Raw genomic sequence first — 11,827 nt, forward strand, 5'->3', positions numbered from 1 at the left:
TAAAGTTATAATAGCATAGCCAGAAGCATCAACAGTAGGGGATCTGGGTGTTAACCAGCTTGCCCACTAATAAACTGGGTGACTTTGCACAAATAACTTCACCTCTCAGTTCATTTCCTCATCTGTAAATGAGGTGATTGGAATTTTCCAATTTTTAAAAAATCTGCTTTTAAGATTTCTTATGAAATGCATGTTGTATTAATGTTTCGCTTCACTAATAGGGATAAAATAGAGCCAGTTACGGCCTTCTGCTGAGTAAGGGTAAAGCTAAATTTATACTTTTAGTTAATGAACTAGTTGTTTAAAAGGTGCCCACAAAACTTGTTATGTTTGATTCTATTTGTTTATAAGACTGTAGTTTTTAGATTACAGCCTACTATATATATATGTAGTGTGTGTGCGCTCATCTATCTATATATGTGTATCTATCCATATATGTGTATCTATCCATCTATGTATACATGTATTTGTGTATATATATGTGTGTGTGTGTGTGTGTGTGTATATATATATATATATATATATATATTAGAGCGCTTGCCTCGTACTTGTGAGACTCTGGGTTCGATCTTCAGCACCACATAAGAATAAATAAGTGAAATAAAGGTATTGTTTCCAACTACAACTAAAAATGCAGATTTATATTATACTTGGATGACCTGGGAAGGATGGGATCTCATGATACAGGTCGTTTTTGGAATCCTGTCTCCACTGTAAGTAAGTAAGTAAGAGGTAAGTATTGTAAGGCAGGTTATTTAAGAGTAAGAGCAAATACTAGTTGAGCTTAACATGTCAGATACTGTTGAAGTCCTAGATGTTTCTGATGTAGGTCTTAGTTTCCCATCTTTATGGAAGGACAGTGGAACCTACTTCATAAAATTGTGAGGAGTAAAAGAAATAGTGTATATTAAGTACTTGGCCAGAAATGTAGTAGACATTCAGTAATCTTTATTTATAATTTTACTAACAATAACAGGAATGAGAAAAGGATAATGGGATGAGCAGCACATTTATCTGGAAGTTTAAATGGGAATATTCCTTCTGGAAAGCAATTGGGTAAGATCAAAGTCCTCACATTACTTTGTAGCAATCTCACCTCTTGGAATCTCTTCTAAGAAGATAATTAGAAATGTGAAAAGTGAATCATATATTTTTTTTAAAATATTTTTTTTTTTTAGGTGTAGATGGACACAACACAATGCCTTTATTTTTATGTGGTGCTGAGGATCGAACCCAGGTCCCGCCCGTGCTAGGTGAGCGCTCTACCACTGAGCCACAATCCCAGCCCAAGAGATTCATATTTATCCTAGAACTTTTTGTAACTGTATTAGTTGGAGTCAATTTAATATTGCTTAATAAGGGACTAGTTTGACACAATCATGATTCAGCCATGTAATGCAATGTGAAGTAGCTCTTAACACATTGTTTGTGAAGAATTTTAATAACGAGAAAATGTTTGACATAACTTGAAGCAAAATAGTGTGTAAATCATGATATAGTGAGATACAGATGGTGTCAGTATGCAAGAACAAATGCTGCTGTGGTTAGGCTGGGCAAGTGGAGCTGCGGTGAATGATGTGAGTGACAGAGAGAAAGGGTCAGACTTCAGGAAATCGCCAGCCCATTAAGGCACCTTCACAGGGTCACATGCCCAGTGTGTTGGTGAACTGACCGTCATGGGTTAACTGGATGGTACCTGGGAAGGGGAGCTGGAAGTGAGGCAGGGCTGAGCTGCAGCATGCAAGGATGAAAATGTGTGGGCTGTCCATGAATGTAAAATAATGAGTAATCAGTGTTTGCCTCTTCCTTTCCAGTTCTCCTTAGTCTTAGCAATTAAATTTAAAAGCTAAATTCAGTTTGTCAGATTCTGAGAGAAACCACAGTGCATTTTGTATCTGCTACATTTTCATTCACCTGTAGTACTGATATTTAGGCAAGGCTTGAGTATGTTATTTTAAACTTCTGAAAACATTTTATAATTAAAATAATGTTTTAAAAAAATAACTACAAAGTTGCAGAAAAGCAAAAGCAGTACAAAACAGTATAAAGACCCACCCTTCACTTCTGTCTCCTGGAGTTACTAAATTGTTGCCTTTTGCTCTGTAAACCCAAGTACTTTATTGGAAGGTTCCTACAAACAAAAAAGTTTTTTCCTTGGGTGATTTTCAGGTCTGGGGCAGGATATGTACAAGATGGGACTGGAAAATCTTGTGACAGAAAAATCTTGTGACAGAAAACAAAGTGTTCAAGAGTGATGGGAATATAGACGCCAGCTTGAATGCACCTCTGCAGGCCAATTTGGAGACCACTGGGCATCAGAATAACAATTCCTAGAGTAGGTGATAACCCATTGACTAAAACAGTAGTCCTTGATTTTATATGATATAAATAAATAGAAATTTTTATGAGAAAGGGGACAATGACTATGGTAGACAGAATAATGATTCTTTCTAAAGATGACTATCACATAATACCTGAAACTTGTGAATAGTTACCTCCTATGGCAAAAAGAACTTCGTAAAGATGATTAAGCTAAGTACCTTGAGGGGAGGGGTGATTATCCTGCATTACCAGTGGTCCCAGTATAATCACAGGGGTCCTTAAAAATGGAAGAGGGAGGCAGAAGAGGATTTGGGAAAATGTGATGTGGGAAGGAATCAGTGTGTCATTGTTAGCTTCGAAATGCAGGAAAGGGCTGTGGACTTTGGACAGCTTCTAGAAAATAGCAGGCTAACAATCAATTGTTGTGTAATTGAAGATATTTTTATTTTAAAAACTGCATGGATAATAGCCTAGACTAGAACAGAACTTTGTGTGATTTAAGACTAAATGACCCTACCAGGAGACCACAGTTGCTGTTTCAGACGCTACTCCTTGATGACACCCTAATGGCCATGGACTCACCTTCCCTTCTTCCCTGTTGTTAGGCGAGAGGCTGCCTGCTCACCTAACTGTGGGAATGACAGTAGAGCCAGTTATTCATTGCTTTTCTGCTCCAAACTCACCCTTCAGTACCTGCGCTTTGATGATAGACTTTAAACATTTCTTCTTCACAAAGAACATGATGCTCAACTTTATCAGATGCCACAGGAGGAAGGTGGGTCTGGCTTTCTCTTGCTCCTGCTACCTGGTCTTTTGGCAGATGGAGTCTTTGGTGTTGCTGTGTCTTAGTCATGTGCTCAGAATGCACAGGCCCTCAGCAACCTCACAGCTCAGTCCTGGTGGCCGCTTTGCCATAGCCCTTTGGATGTGAACCCTTTGGACTCTGAGCCTCATGACTGCAGTGCCTCGACTACCTCTGGGTGCACACCCCAGCCTGGCTTACCTATAGCCAGGAACACTGCATGTTCCAGGTCTGCTCCCACAACAGTTCCCTGACCATTTCTGTATGCCTCGCCTCTAGCTTCAGCTTGCCTGCACCCCGCAGGGTTGTTCTGCAGGCCTGGCAACCTTGGACCAGCTCCCATCCAGCCCACTAAGGGATAGTCTCTGTTATCTAGTGTGGTGAAACACACTTGCTCCAGGACTAATTCTAGCCTCAGGGAGGACCTCTCTTCAGGTGTGCCCTGTTTGGTATTGCCCTCAATCATAGTTTAATAATTCTTATTCTTAAAAAAATTAGGAACAGCTATATTGATTGTGATAGACACCCAATAAGCTTTGCATATTTGCAGTATATACCTTGATGAGCTCTGACATTTACATAGCTATGAAACCATTACAGTTATTAAGCTGATGACATGACCATCACTCCCAGAGGTTTCCACATGCCCTTCTGGAATCCCTCTCTCCTGCCCCCTCTACTTTTCTTCTTATCTTTACGTTTCACTATCCTGTCACAGTTTAATAATTATTGATATTAATGATCCCTTTAGTGTGCTTATGGTTTGTCTCATGATCAAACTCTTTGTGGCACAGAATTGATATCTGGAGAGGTTTTAGGAGAGAGATGTAAAACCTGAGATTCTGGTATTGATTTGGTTGCTCCTTGTGGCCTCAACAGAGTGCTCCTTGTTGTGGGGAATGTCACAGTTTCTTAAGCTGTCACCTCTCGTTGGTGTAGTACCACCAGATGTACATGCCTTGACCCCAGGTAGCTGCATGTGTGGCCTTTATGGCCATAACAGTAACCAGGGGCCTGCAGTGTGGGGTGAAGGTATTTTCGTGTAGCTGAGTGCTTACAGAGAGAAAGCCTCGGCTTAGGTTTGTTTATTCTTTCCCCAAGATCTGTCCCCTTTTCATTCTTTTTTGATTGCGTATTGCTCTTCAGAAGAAATAATTTCATCTCTTCTAAATTGTGAATAGACTTGGGAGTTAAGAGCTTTGTTACGTGTTCATTTTAGTAAATGGTTTTCTATATTGTGTAAAAGCAGTGCATATTTATAAATTTGAATAGGTGCAATGGAGTTAAGATTTCTGTGTATTTTATTTTGTCTTTTGTTTAGTGTATGTTATGTAAAATGAAATAGACTTTAGAAAGTTTTTTTTTTTAATTCTGAAGCACACAGATAAGTATAAAGAAGATAATAAAAAGCATAGAGTCCCCCATGCAGAGTTTACATAGAATCCCACCATTCAGAGTTTACATGTATTAACAGATTATTTTGTTTTATAGTAGGTTTTTTTTTTTTTTCTTTTTGAGTTGATATCTTACTATGTTGGTGTCCAGGCTGGCCTCCAACTCCTGGACTCAAATGGTCCTCCTGCCTTAGCGTCCTTAGTAGCTGGGACTACATGCATATACCACTGTACCTATCTTTAATGGCAACGGTTTTTGATTTCTTTGGCCATGATGGGACCAACCCAGAGCCTTGTACAAGCTAGACAAATACTCTGTCTCTGAGCTCTATCCCCAATCCTGTATAAAACATTTTTAACATTACAGTCTTAAATTTTATTTTAGCTTAGTTAACATATGGCTACATTCAGAGGTTATGTAGAAGCTGATATATCAAGAGAGGCTGAGTATAAATTCATCCTACAAACATTAAGCACATAACACATGCTTGCCACTGTTTGTATACATATAAAATAAAGATTTGTCTCTCTGAGGAATATATACTTTTGTGGTAAAGGGGGACATTAAATAATAAAATAATAAGAAAATGATAGAAAGTGGTAAGTATTATGAAAGGTTAAAAAAGCAGAGGAGGTTCTGTGAGGAGTGAGGCGTGGCAGGCATGTGGACGGGCTGCACTTGGTGCCAAGGGAGAGTGGAGTACATGCAGAAGGAGGTCAGGGACAGAGCTGTGTGCTGGTGTGTGAAGACACAGTGGTTGTAATTAGAGGTGATGGTGCCCTATGCCCTCCGCCATTAACACAGGGCAGATTTTACACTTACACACCCAGACTGTCTGTGGGTCATCGCATGCTCAGCTTTTTGTATATAAATTAAAGAAAAAGGAGTGGGAATGGAGATGGGAAGCAAGGGAAGAGGTTAACTTGTTCAGTGTGACTGTGGTATTTGTGCAGAGAACTTTGAGTCCCTGGAAGAGGGAAGAGGGAACAACAGTACAAGTTACTTTCTTCCTACATTGTTTCTTTTTTATTTTAAAGCTTTTTTTTTTTCAAGGATTAGAAGGAAAAACACTCATGTTATATGAGTGGCTGGCACAGAATTAAGTGTTCTATCAGTATTGGCTGCAATGGTGTGGGTGACATTCGTGTGAGGCATCATAAAAATAAAGGGGCAGGGGTTTTGATTTTAATGATCCCTTTAGTGTGCTTACGGCTCAGTGGTAGAGTGCTCACCTAGCATGCTTGAGGCACAGTGTTCAATCCTCAGCACCATATAAAAACAAAATAAAGGTATTGTGTCCATCTATAACTAAAAAATACATAAAAATAAAGCGTTCTGCTTTAGGAGATTGATGCTTTCAAGTACACAGGGCATGAATTCTGATGACCGAGACAACCAGAATTTTTACCATGTTTCCCTAAATGGTGCTTAGGATATCTGTGAAAGTAGTTTCATTGTTAATTGTCTCTTTCTTGTTTGCATGTGGCTTATTGCCGGAGTTGGCAGCCTTTGGCTCTGGTGACAGCAGGGGAATTAGAGAGGATCATGAAGTGTTTTTTTGTTAGCATTCCTATTTCTTTTTTTTCCTTTCTGCTCAGATTTGATCCTCTACCACTGTGCATTGGCTGGCAAGAGGTTTAAGCACAATGGTGTGATCGAGCCACTTGCCTGTCTGTGGTGGTGAAGAGTGTTTTCCAGATTTGACTTAATCATAAGGATCACTAGGTGACACTTCACAAAATCAGATTATAGACTTTCTGTCTAAATCTCCCAGGGAGTGGCTGGGAATATTTTCATCTCAGGCCTCTGGTAGTGTGTGATTCACTGGAGTGAAATATATTTTCCAAACTTCCTTGGTGATTAGAATTACCTGGAGTACATGTTGGCAATATGAAGAAGAAATGGTCAAGTCCCATCTCATATGCCTAGGTGAAAAGAAGCGGTAACTCCGGGGTGGCTGGCTGTCTGGTTTTTAGTATTTGATACACTTAGTGTGTGTGATGTCCAGCAGTTTTTCAGACTATTGTTGTGCAGTGAGAAAAACAAAGCAACAAAACCCCATTTTGAGTGTCAAGTTGGAGCATGCTTATTTTTTCTTTTTTAAAATGGCTAGATATCAAGATGAAGAGTGTGCCTAAGATGTGTGTGTGGTTTGAAGAACAGCAGCAAGGCCAGCGCACACCTCGCCACAGTCCAGGGGAGATACCGAGTCCTGCCTGCATCTTCAGCACCTCTTCCCACCACACTCCTTGCTGACCCTTCTGGCTGCTGCTTGATTTCTAGGATTGCTTCCTTCCTTCCATGTTTTTACCTCTTAACTGCAAATAATTTGTTTTGACTTTTAAAGAACTTTGAGTAGGATCTGAATGTTAACATCTTTGTTGCTGGCTTCTTTGCTCAGCTTTATTTTTGTGAAATGAATCCGTGTTGGTGATGTAGCTCTTACTCATTTTCATTGCTGTAGAGAAGTCCATTATATGCATGTGCCACAGTTTGTTAATGCCACTGTCATGGATGATGCTTAGTAATATAGTGATTTTTAATATTAAAAAGATAACTTTTGCTTGTGCCTGCGTAAGGACAAAGGTGCATTTTTGGGAAAAACAGGACATGAGTGTCTAACAGCAGTAAAAATACCTCTGATTCTATTATGATTGGTATTTTGGTATAGTAAAGTATTGTTTCCATGGAGGAAAAGGCAATTTGAGTACATATTATACTTGAGAACAGTTAGTATTAAAGACCCTGAGGTTGGAAAGAATTAGGTGTTTTGAGGAAACTTATTTCTTAATCTTTAAAAGTTAAAATTTTGTACTTCTTGCTGATTTATTAAAAAAATCAAATTGTAAAAACAGTCATCACAGAAAGTTTTTGTTTGGTTGATGGGAATCGTAAAAACTTAGCTGAAGCTTGGTTTTAGTTTGGATGATTTCATGTTAGAGGAAGTAGTGGACAACCTTTTGTTTTCTTGCAAAAAAAAAAATGGCATTTATTATTTTCTTAAAAAGGTTAAACCTTGTGGCTGGGCGCAGTAGTGCACACCTGTAATCCCAGCGGCTGGGGGTGGGGGCTGAGGCAGGAGGATAGCGAGTTCAAAGCCAGCCTCAGCAATTTAGTGAGGCACTAAACAACTCAGTGAGACCCTGTCTCTAAATAAAACACAATATAGGGCTGAGATGTGGCTTGGTGGTCAAATGCCCCTGAGTTCAATCCCCAGGACCAAAAAAAAAGTTAAACCTAGTTTTATTTTGTTTTCTAATTTAATATTTTTACTCCTGAAAATCTGAACCATTCTCCTTAAAAGCTTCATTATTATGGGAATTAAACTATAGTATATGTTAGTAGTTCTAGTTGTCAGAACTCCTGGAAATCACAGAGCTTTATAAGGGATGCTATGAAGTTATTGATATGTTCAGGTTTTGTGTGAATTAAAAACATTATTCTGGAGAAAATTTTGTGGTACATAATATTTTGTCAACATTTGGATCTTTCACAAAAGTAGGTAACTAACTGTTCACTTTTTAAATTTTGGCAATGCTTAATATAATATACATTCTTTTGGTTCTTATTTGTCTGAGAGAGACAAGTAGAATCCATTATCATTAACATTTTTTGTAAATTAAGAAAAGATCGCAGTTATTCAGTAGTGGGATGTTTTGACCCAGTTTTTGCAGCTTGTGCTGCTCAGGCACGTATCTTGAGAGCCAGTGGGCTGCCGGCCTGGTGGGAGGCTTTCTCATGGACTGGGTGGCTGTTCCATGAGTGTTCACTGGCCCTAAGGCAGTTGAAATCAGACTCTTGCATCACCAGGGCTAAATGTTATTTATGAAAGGATTTTCTGAAAGGAATGTTCATCCTAACTAAACACTTATAAATGGCTCTCCCATTCTTAAAATGAAGTTTTAAAATGTAATTTTATATAGATGAATCTTGTACTATCCCTCCAGATTTAAAAGTGAAGTTAGGATTTATTGTGAGGCTTGGTAAATTTTTACTAAAGCAGTTTTGAAGTTTTACAGTTACCAGTCCAGAATTAGATGAATAACCATCATTTGTGCTCCAAAGCCATGCAGATAATCTCATGTGCCAGGCAGGAAGCCCAGGTTCTCACAAATGAAGCTAAGAGTTGGTTTCTGGTGAAAGGATCAACAAAATTAACAAATCTGTAGCTGCATTGATTGAGAAAAAAAGAGATAAGACTGTTACAAGACAATTACAACACATCTAGTTTTGCAAATCTTACTGGGCTTATTTGTGATTGTAGAATGAGATAGCTGTCGACCCCAAATGGTTCAGTGTCCCCATACCACCACATGAGCAAGTTGTTTACAGTGGAGAAAGAAAGCGACATACAGAAAACAGAAGTGAGGTACAGAAACAGGCCAGTTGGTTGTAGCTCGCATCTGCCTTATTTGAAGATGGTTTGAATAGTTGGCTGCTTGTGGTTGGCCAAGACTTGTTACAACAGTGGGTTTGCATGTCAAGTTAAGTAACTTTGTACTATGAACAGAGAAATCTTAGACCAAACTTAAAATGTGTACAGAGAAAGCCTTAGGCTAAATTTAATATGACTTAACTAAAATCAGAAGTGAAAGAGGAGACATAATTACTGATTTTAAAGATTGAAAGAACATGATGCACAGTTGTATGCCAAGAAACTGGATAATCTTAATGAAGAGGACAGAGTCATAGAAACATACAATCTGCTAAGACTGAGTCATGGAGAAATAGAAAATCTAAACAGACCTATAGTAAGGAGATTCAATCAGTAGTCAAAAACTTTTCAAGAAAGAAATGTTCAGGTTCATATAGCTTCAGGCATGAATTTTACCAAATATTTTAACAGTACCAATCCTTTTCAAACTTTTCTAAAAATTGAAGAGGAGAGAATATTTTCTAACTCATTCCAAAGAGCACAAATTACCTGGATACCAAATCAGATGGATACTACAAACAAAAACAAGAAAAAAAAAAAAAAAACTCCACACTTATTGATCAGTATCTTATGACTATTGATGCAGAAATCCTCAACAAAATACAAGCAGACTGAATTCAGTAGCACGTTAAATGATGGTGCATCCTGACCAAGTATGCCGTATTCCTGGAATGTCTAAGGGATGATTCAAAATGAGAAAAGTAATTAATGTAATATACCATATTAACAGAATGAATGGGGAAAACATGATCATTTCAATTGATGCAGAAAAACATTGACAAAATTTAACCCCTTTTCATGATAAAAAAAAAAAAAAAAACAAAAAAAAAAACCACTCAGCAAACTGAAAGTAGAAGGAAACTACCTCAGCATAATAAAGGGTATATGTGAAAGTCCCACACATAACATAATTGTTGGTGAAGGACTGAAAGCATGTCTTCCAGGATTAAGAACAAGGCAAGATGCCCACTTTTGCTGCTTCTGTTTGTCATTGTACTGAAATCATATGCAGAGCAAGTAGGTAAGAAATAAAGACATCCACATTGGAAAGAAGAAGTAAAATTAGCTTTCTAATTAGTAAAATTAGCAGATGATATGATCTTATATGTTGAAAACCCTTAAGATTTCACAAAAGAAAAAAGAAAACTGTTAGAACAAAGAAAATAACTTAGTGAAGTTGCAGAATACAAGCAACATACAAAAATCACCTGCCTTCTTACACAGTAACAATGAAGAATTCAAGAAAGAAATTAAGAAAACAACTCCATTTCCAATAATAACAAAAAAGAATGAAATACTTAGTGATGAATTCAACAAAGGAGGGACAAGACCCTTACAATGAAAATTAAAAAAATCTTTTCAGAAAGAAATTAAAATAGACAAATAAATGGGTAGACATCCCATGTTCATGGATTGGTAGACAGTAAAGTTAAGATTTCAGTGCTACCCGAAGCATTGATGTAATTTATGGATTCATTGCAGCAATTCCTATCAAAATCCCAATGATTTTAAAAAAAGAAATAGAAAAATCTAACTTAATTTTCATGCTGAATCCCAAGAATTCCCAAATAGGCAAGACAATATTGAAAAGAACAAAGGTGGTCTTCTCATAATTCCTGTTTTAAAAACTTACTGCAAAGATATATAGTAATTAAAATATTGTGAGAATGACATAAAGACAGACACTATAGACCAATGGAATGGAAAAGTGATCACAGAAGTTAAGTCCTACATATATGGTTAAATGATTTTTAGCAAGGGTGCCAAGACCAGTCATTGGGTGGAGTTTTATATAGCCGTTTTGATGAGTGGCATTGGGAAGTCAGGATATCCACATGCAAACAGAATAACATTGGACCTCTACCTTCTTACACCATATACGAAATTAATTCAAGATGTATTAAAGACCTAAATGTAAGAAGTAATATATAAAATTCTTAAAGAAAACAGAGAGAGCTTTACGACATTAGATTTGGCAGTAATTTCTTGGATATGTCATCAAAGGTAACAAAAAGAGAAATAGATAAATTTGATTTTATGAAAATTAAAACTCTTGTATATTAAAAGACAGAATCTACAGAGGGAAAAGACAGTCCACAGAATGGAGGAGATATCTTGCAGTCACATGTTAGATAAGGGATTGATATGCAGAATATATCAAGAAGACCTGTGATTCAACAACAGTAATAGAAACAATCTGAATAAAACATGAGCAGAGGACCTGAATAGACTTTCACCAGAGAAGACCTACCCATGGCCAGAAGGCACATGCAATGATGCTTATTATCAGTAATCATTAGGAAAATACAAATCGGAATCCCAGTGGGATATTATGTTACTCCCACTAGGATGGCTCTTTCAGAAATAGCAAAGAGGGCTGGGGTTGTAGTTCAATTATAGAGCACTTGCCTAGCATGTGTAAGACACTGGGTTTGATTCTCAGCACTGCATATCAATAAATAAATAAAATAAAAGCCCATTGACAACTACATATATATATTAAAAAATAGCTAAGAACATGTGTTAATAAGGATGTGAAGTCACCTGTGATTTCCATAGTGACTACTAGTTTACATTTCCACCAACAGTGTGTAAGAGTTCCTCCTCCTTCTGCCTCTCCACCAATATTTTTTATGTATTCTTTTTTTTTTATATTTTATTTTATTTTTTTTTAAATTTTTTATTGTTGGCTGTTCAAAACATTACATAGTTCTTGATATATCATATTTCACACTTTGATTCAAGTGGGTTATGAGCTCCCATTTTTACCCCATATACAGATTGCAGAATCACATCAGTTACACATCCATTGATTTACATATTGCCATACTAGTGTCTGTTGTGTTCTGCTGCCTTTCCTATCCTCTACTATC

General features: G+C 37.3%; 1 protein-coding gene across 4 annotated transcripts in view; it reads left to right on the forward strand.

Annotated features, from left to right (window-relative positions):
* The first annotated feature begins 1,180 nt into the window (after nt 1-1,180).
* Nucleotides 1,181-11,827, forward strand: part of Rnf13 (ring finger protein 13) — a 114,733-nt gene continuing 104,086 nt past the window's right edge. Inside the window, exon 1 of one of the 4 annotated variants that reach the window (XM_048793949.1) lies at nt 1,181-1,253. The gene's annotated coding sequence lies outside the window, so the exon portion shown is untranslated. Of the gene's footprint in view, nt 1,254-3,078; nt 3,098-11,827 lie in introns of those variants that run through there. The other 3 variants (XM_048793946.1, XM_048793950.1, XM_048793947.1) reach the window with 3 other exon arrangements.

This window comes from Marmota marmota, unplaced genomic scaffold (genome assembly GCF_001458135.2).
Source record: "Marmota marmota marmota unplaced genomic scaffold, marMar, whole genome shotgun sequence".
NCBI classification, from domain to species: Eukaryota; Metazoa; Chordata; class Mammalia; order Rodentia; family Sciuridae; genus Marmota; species Marmota marmota.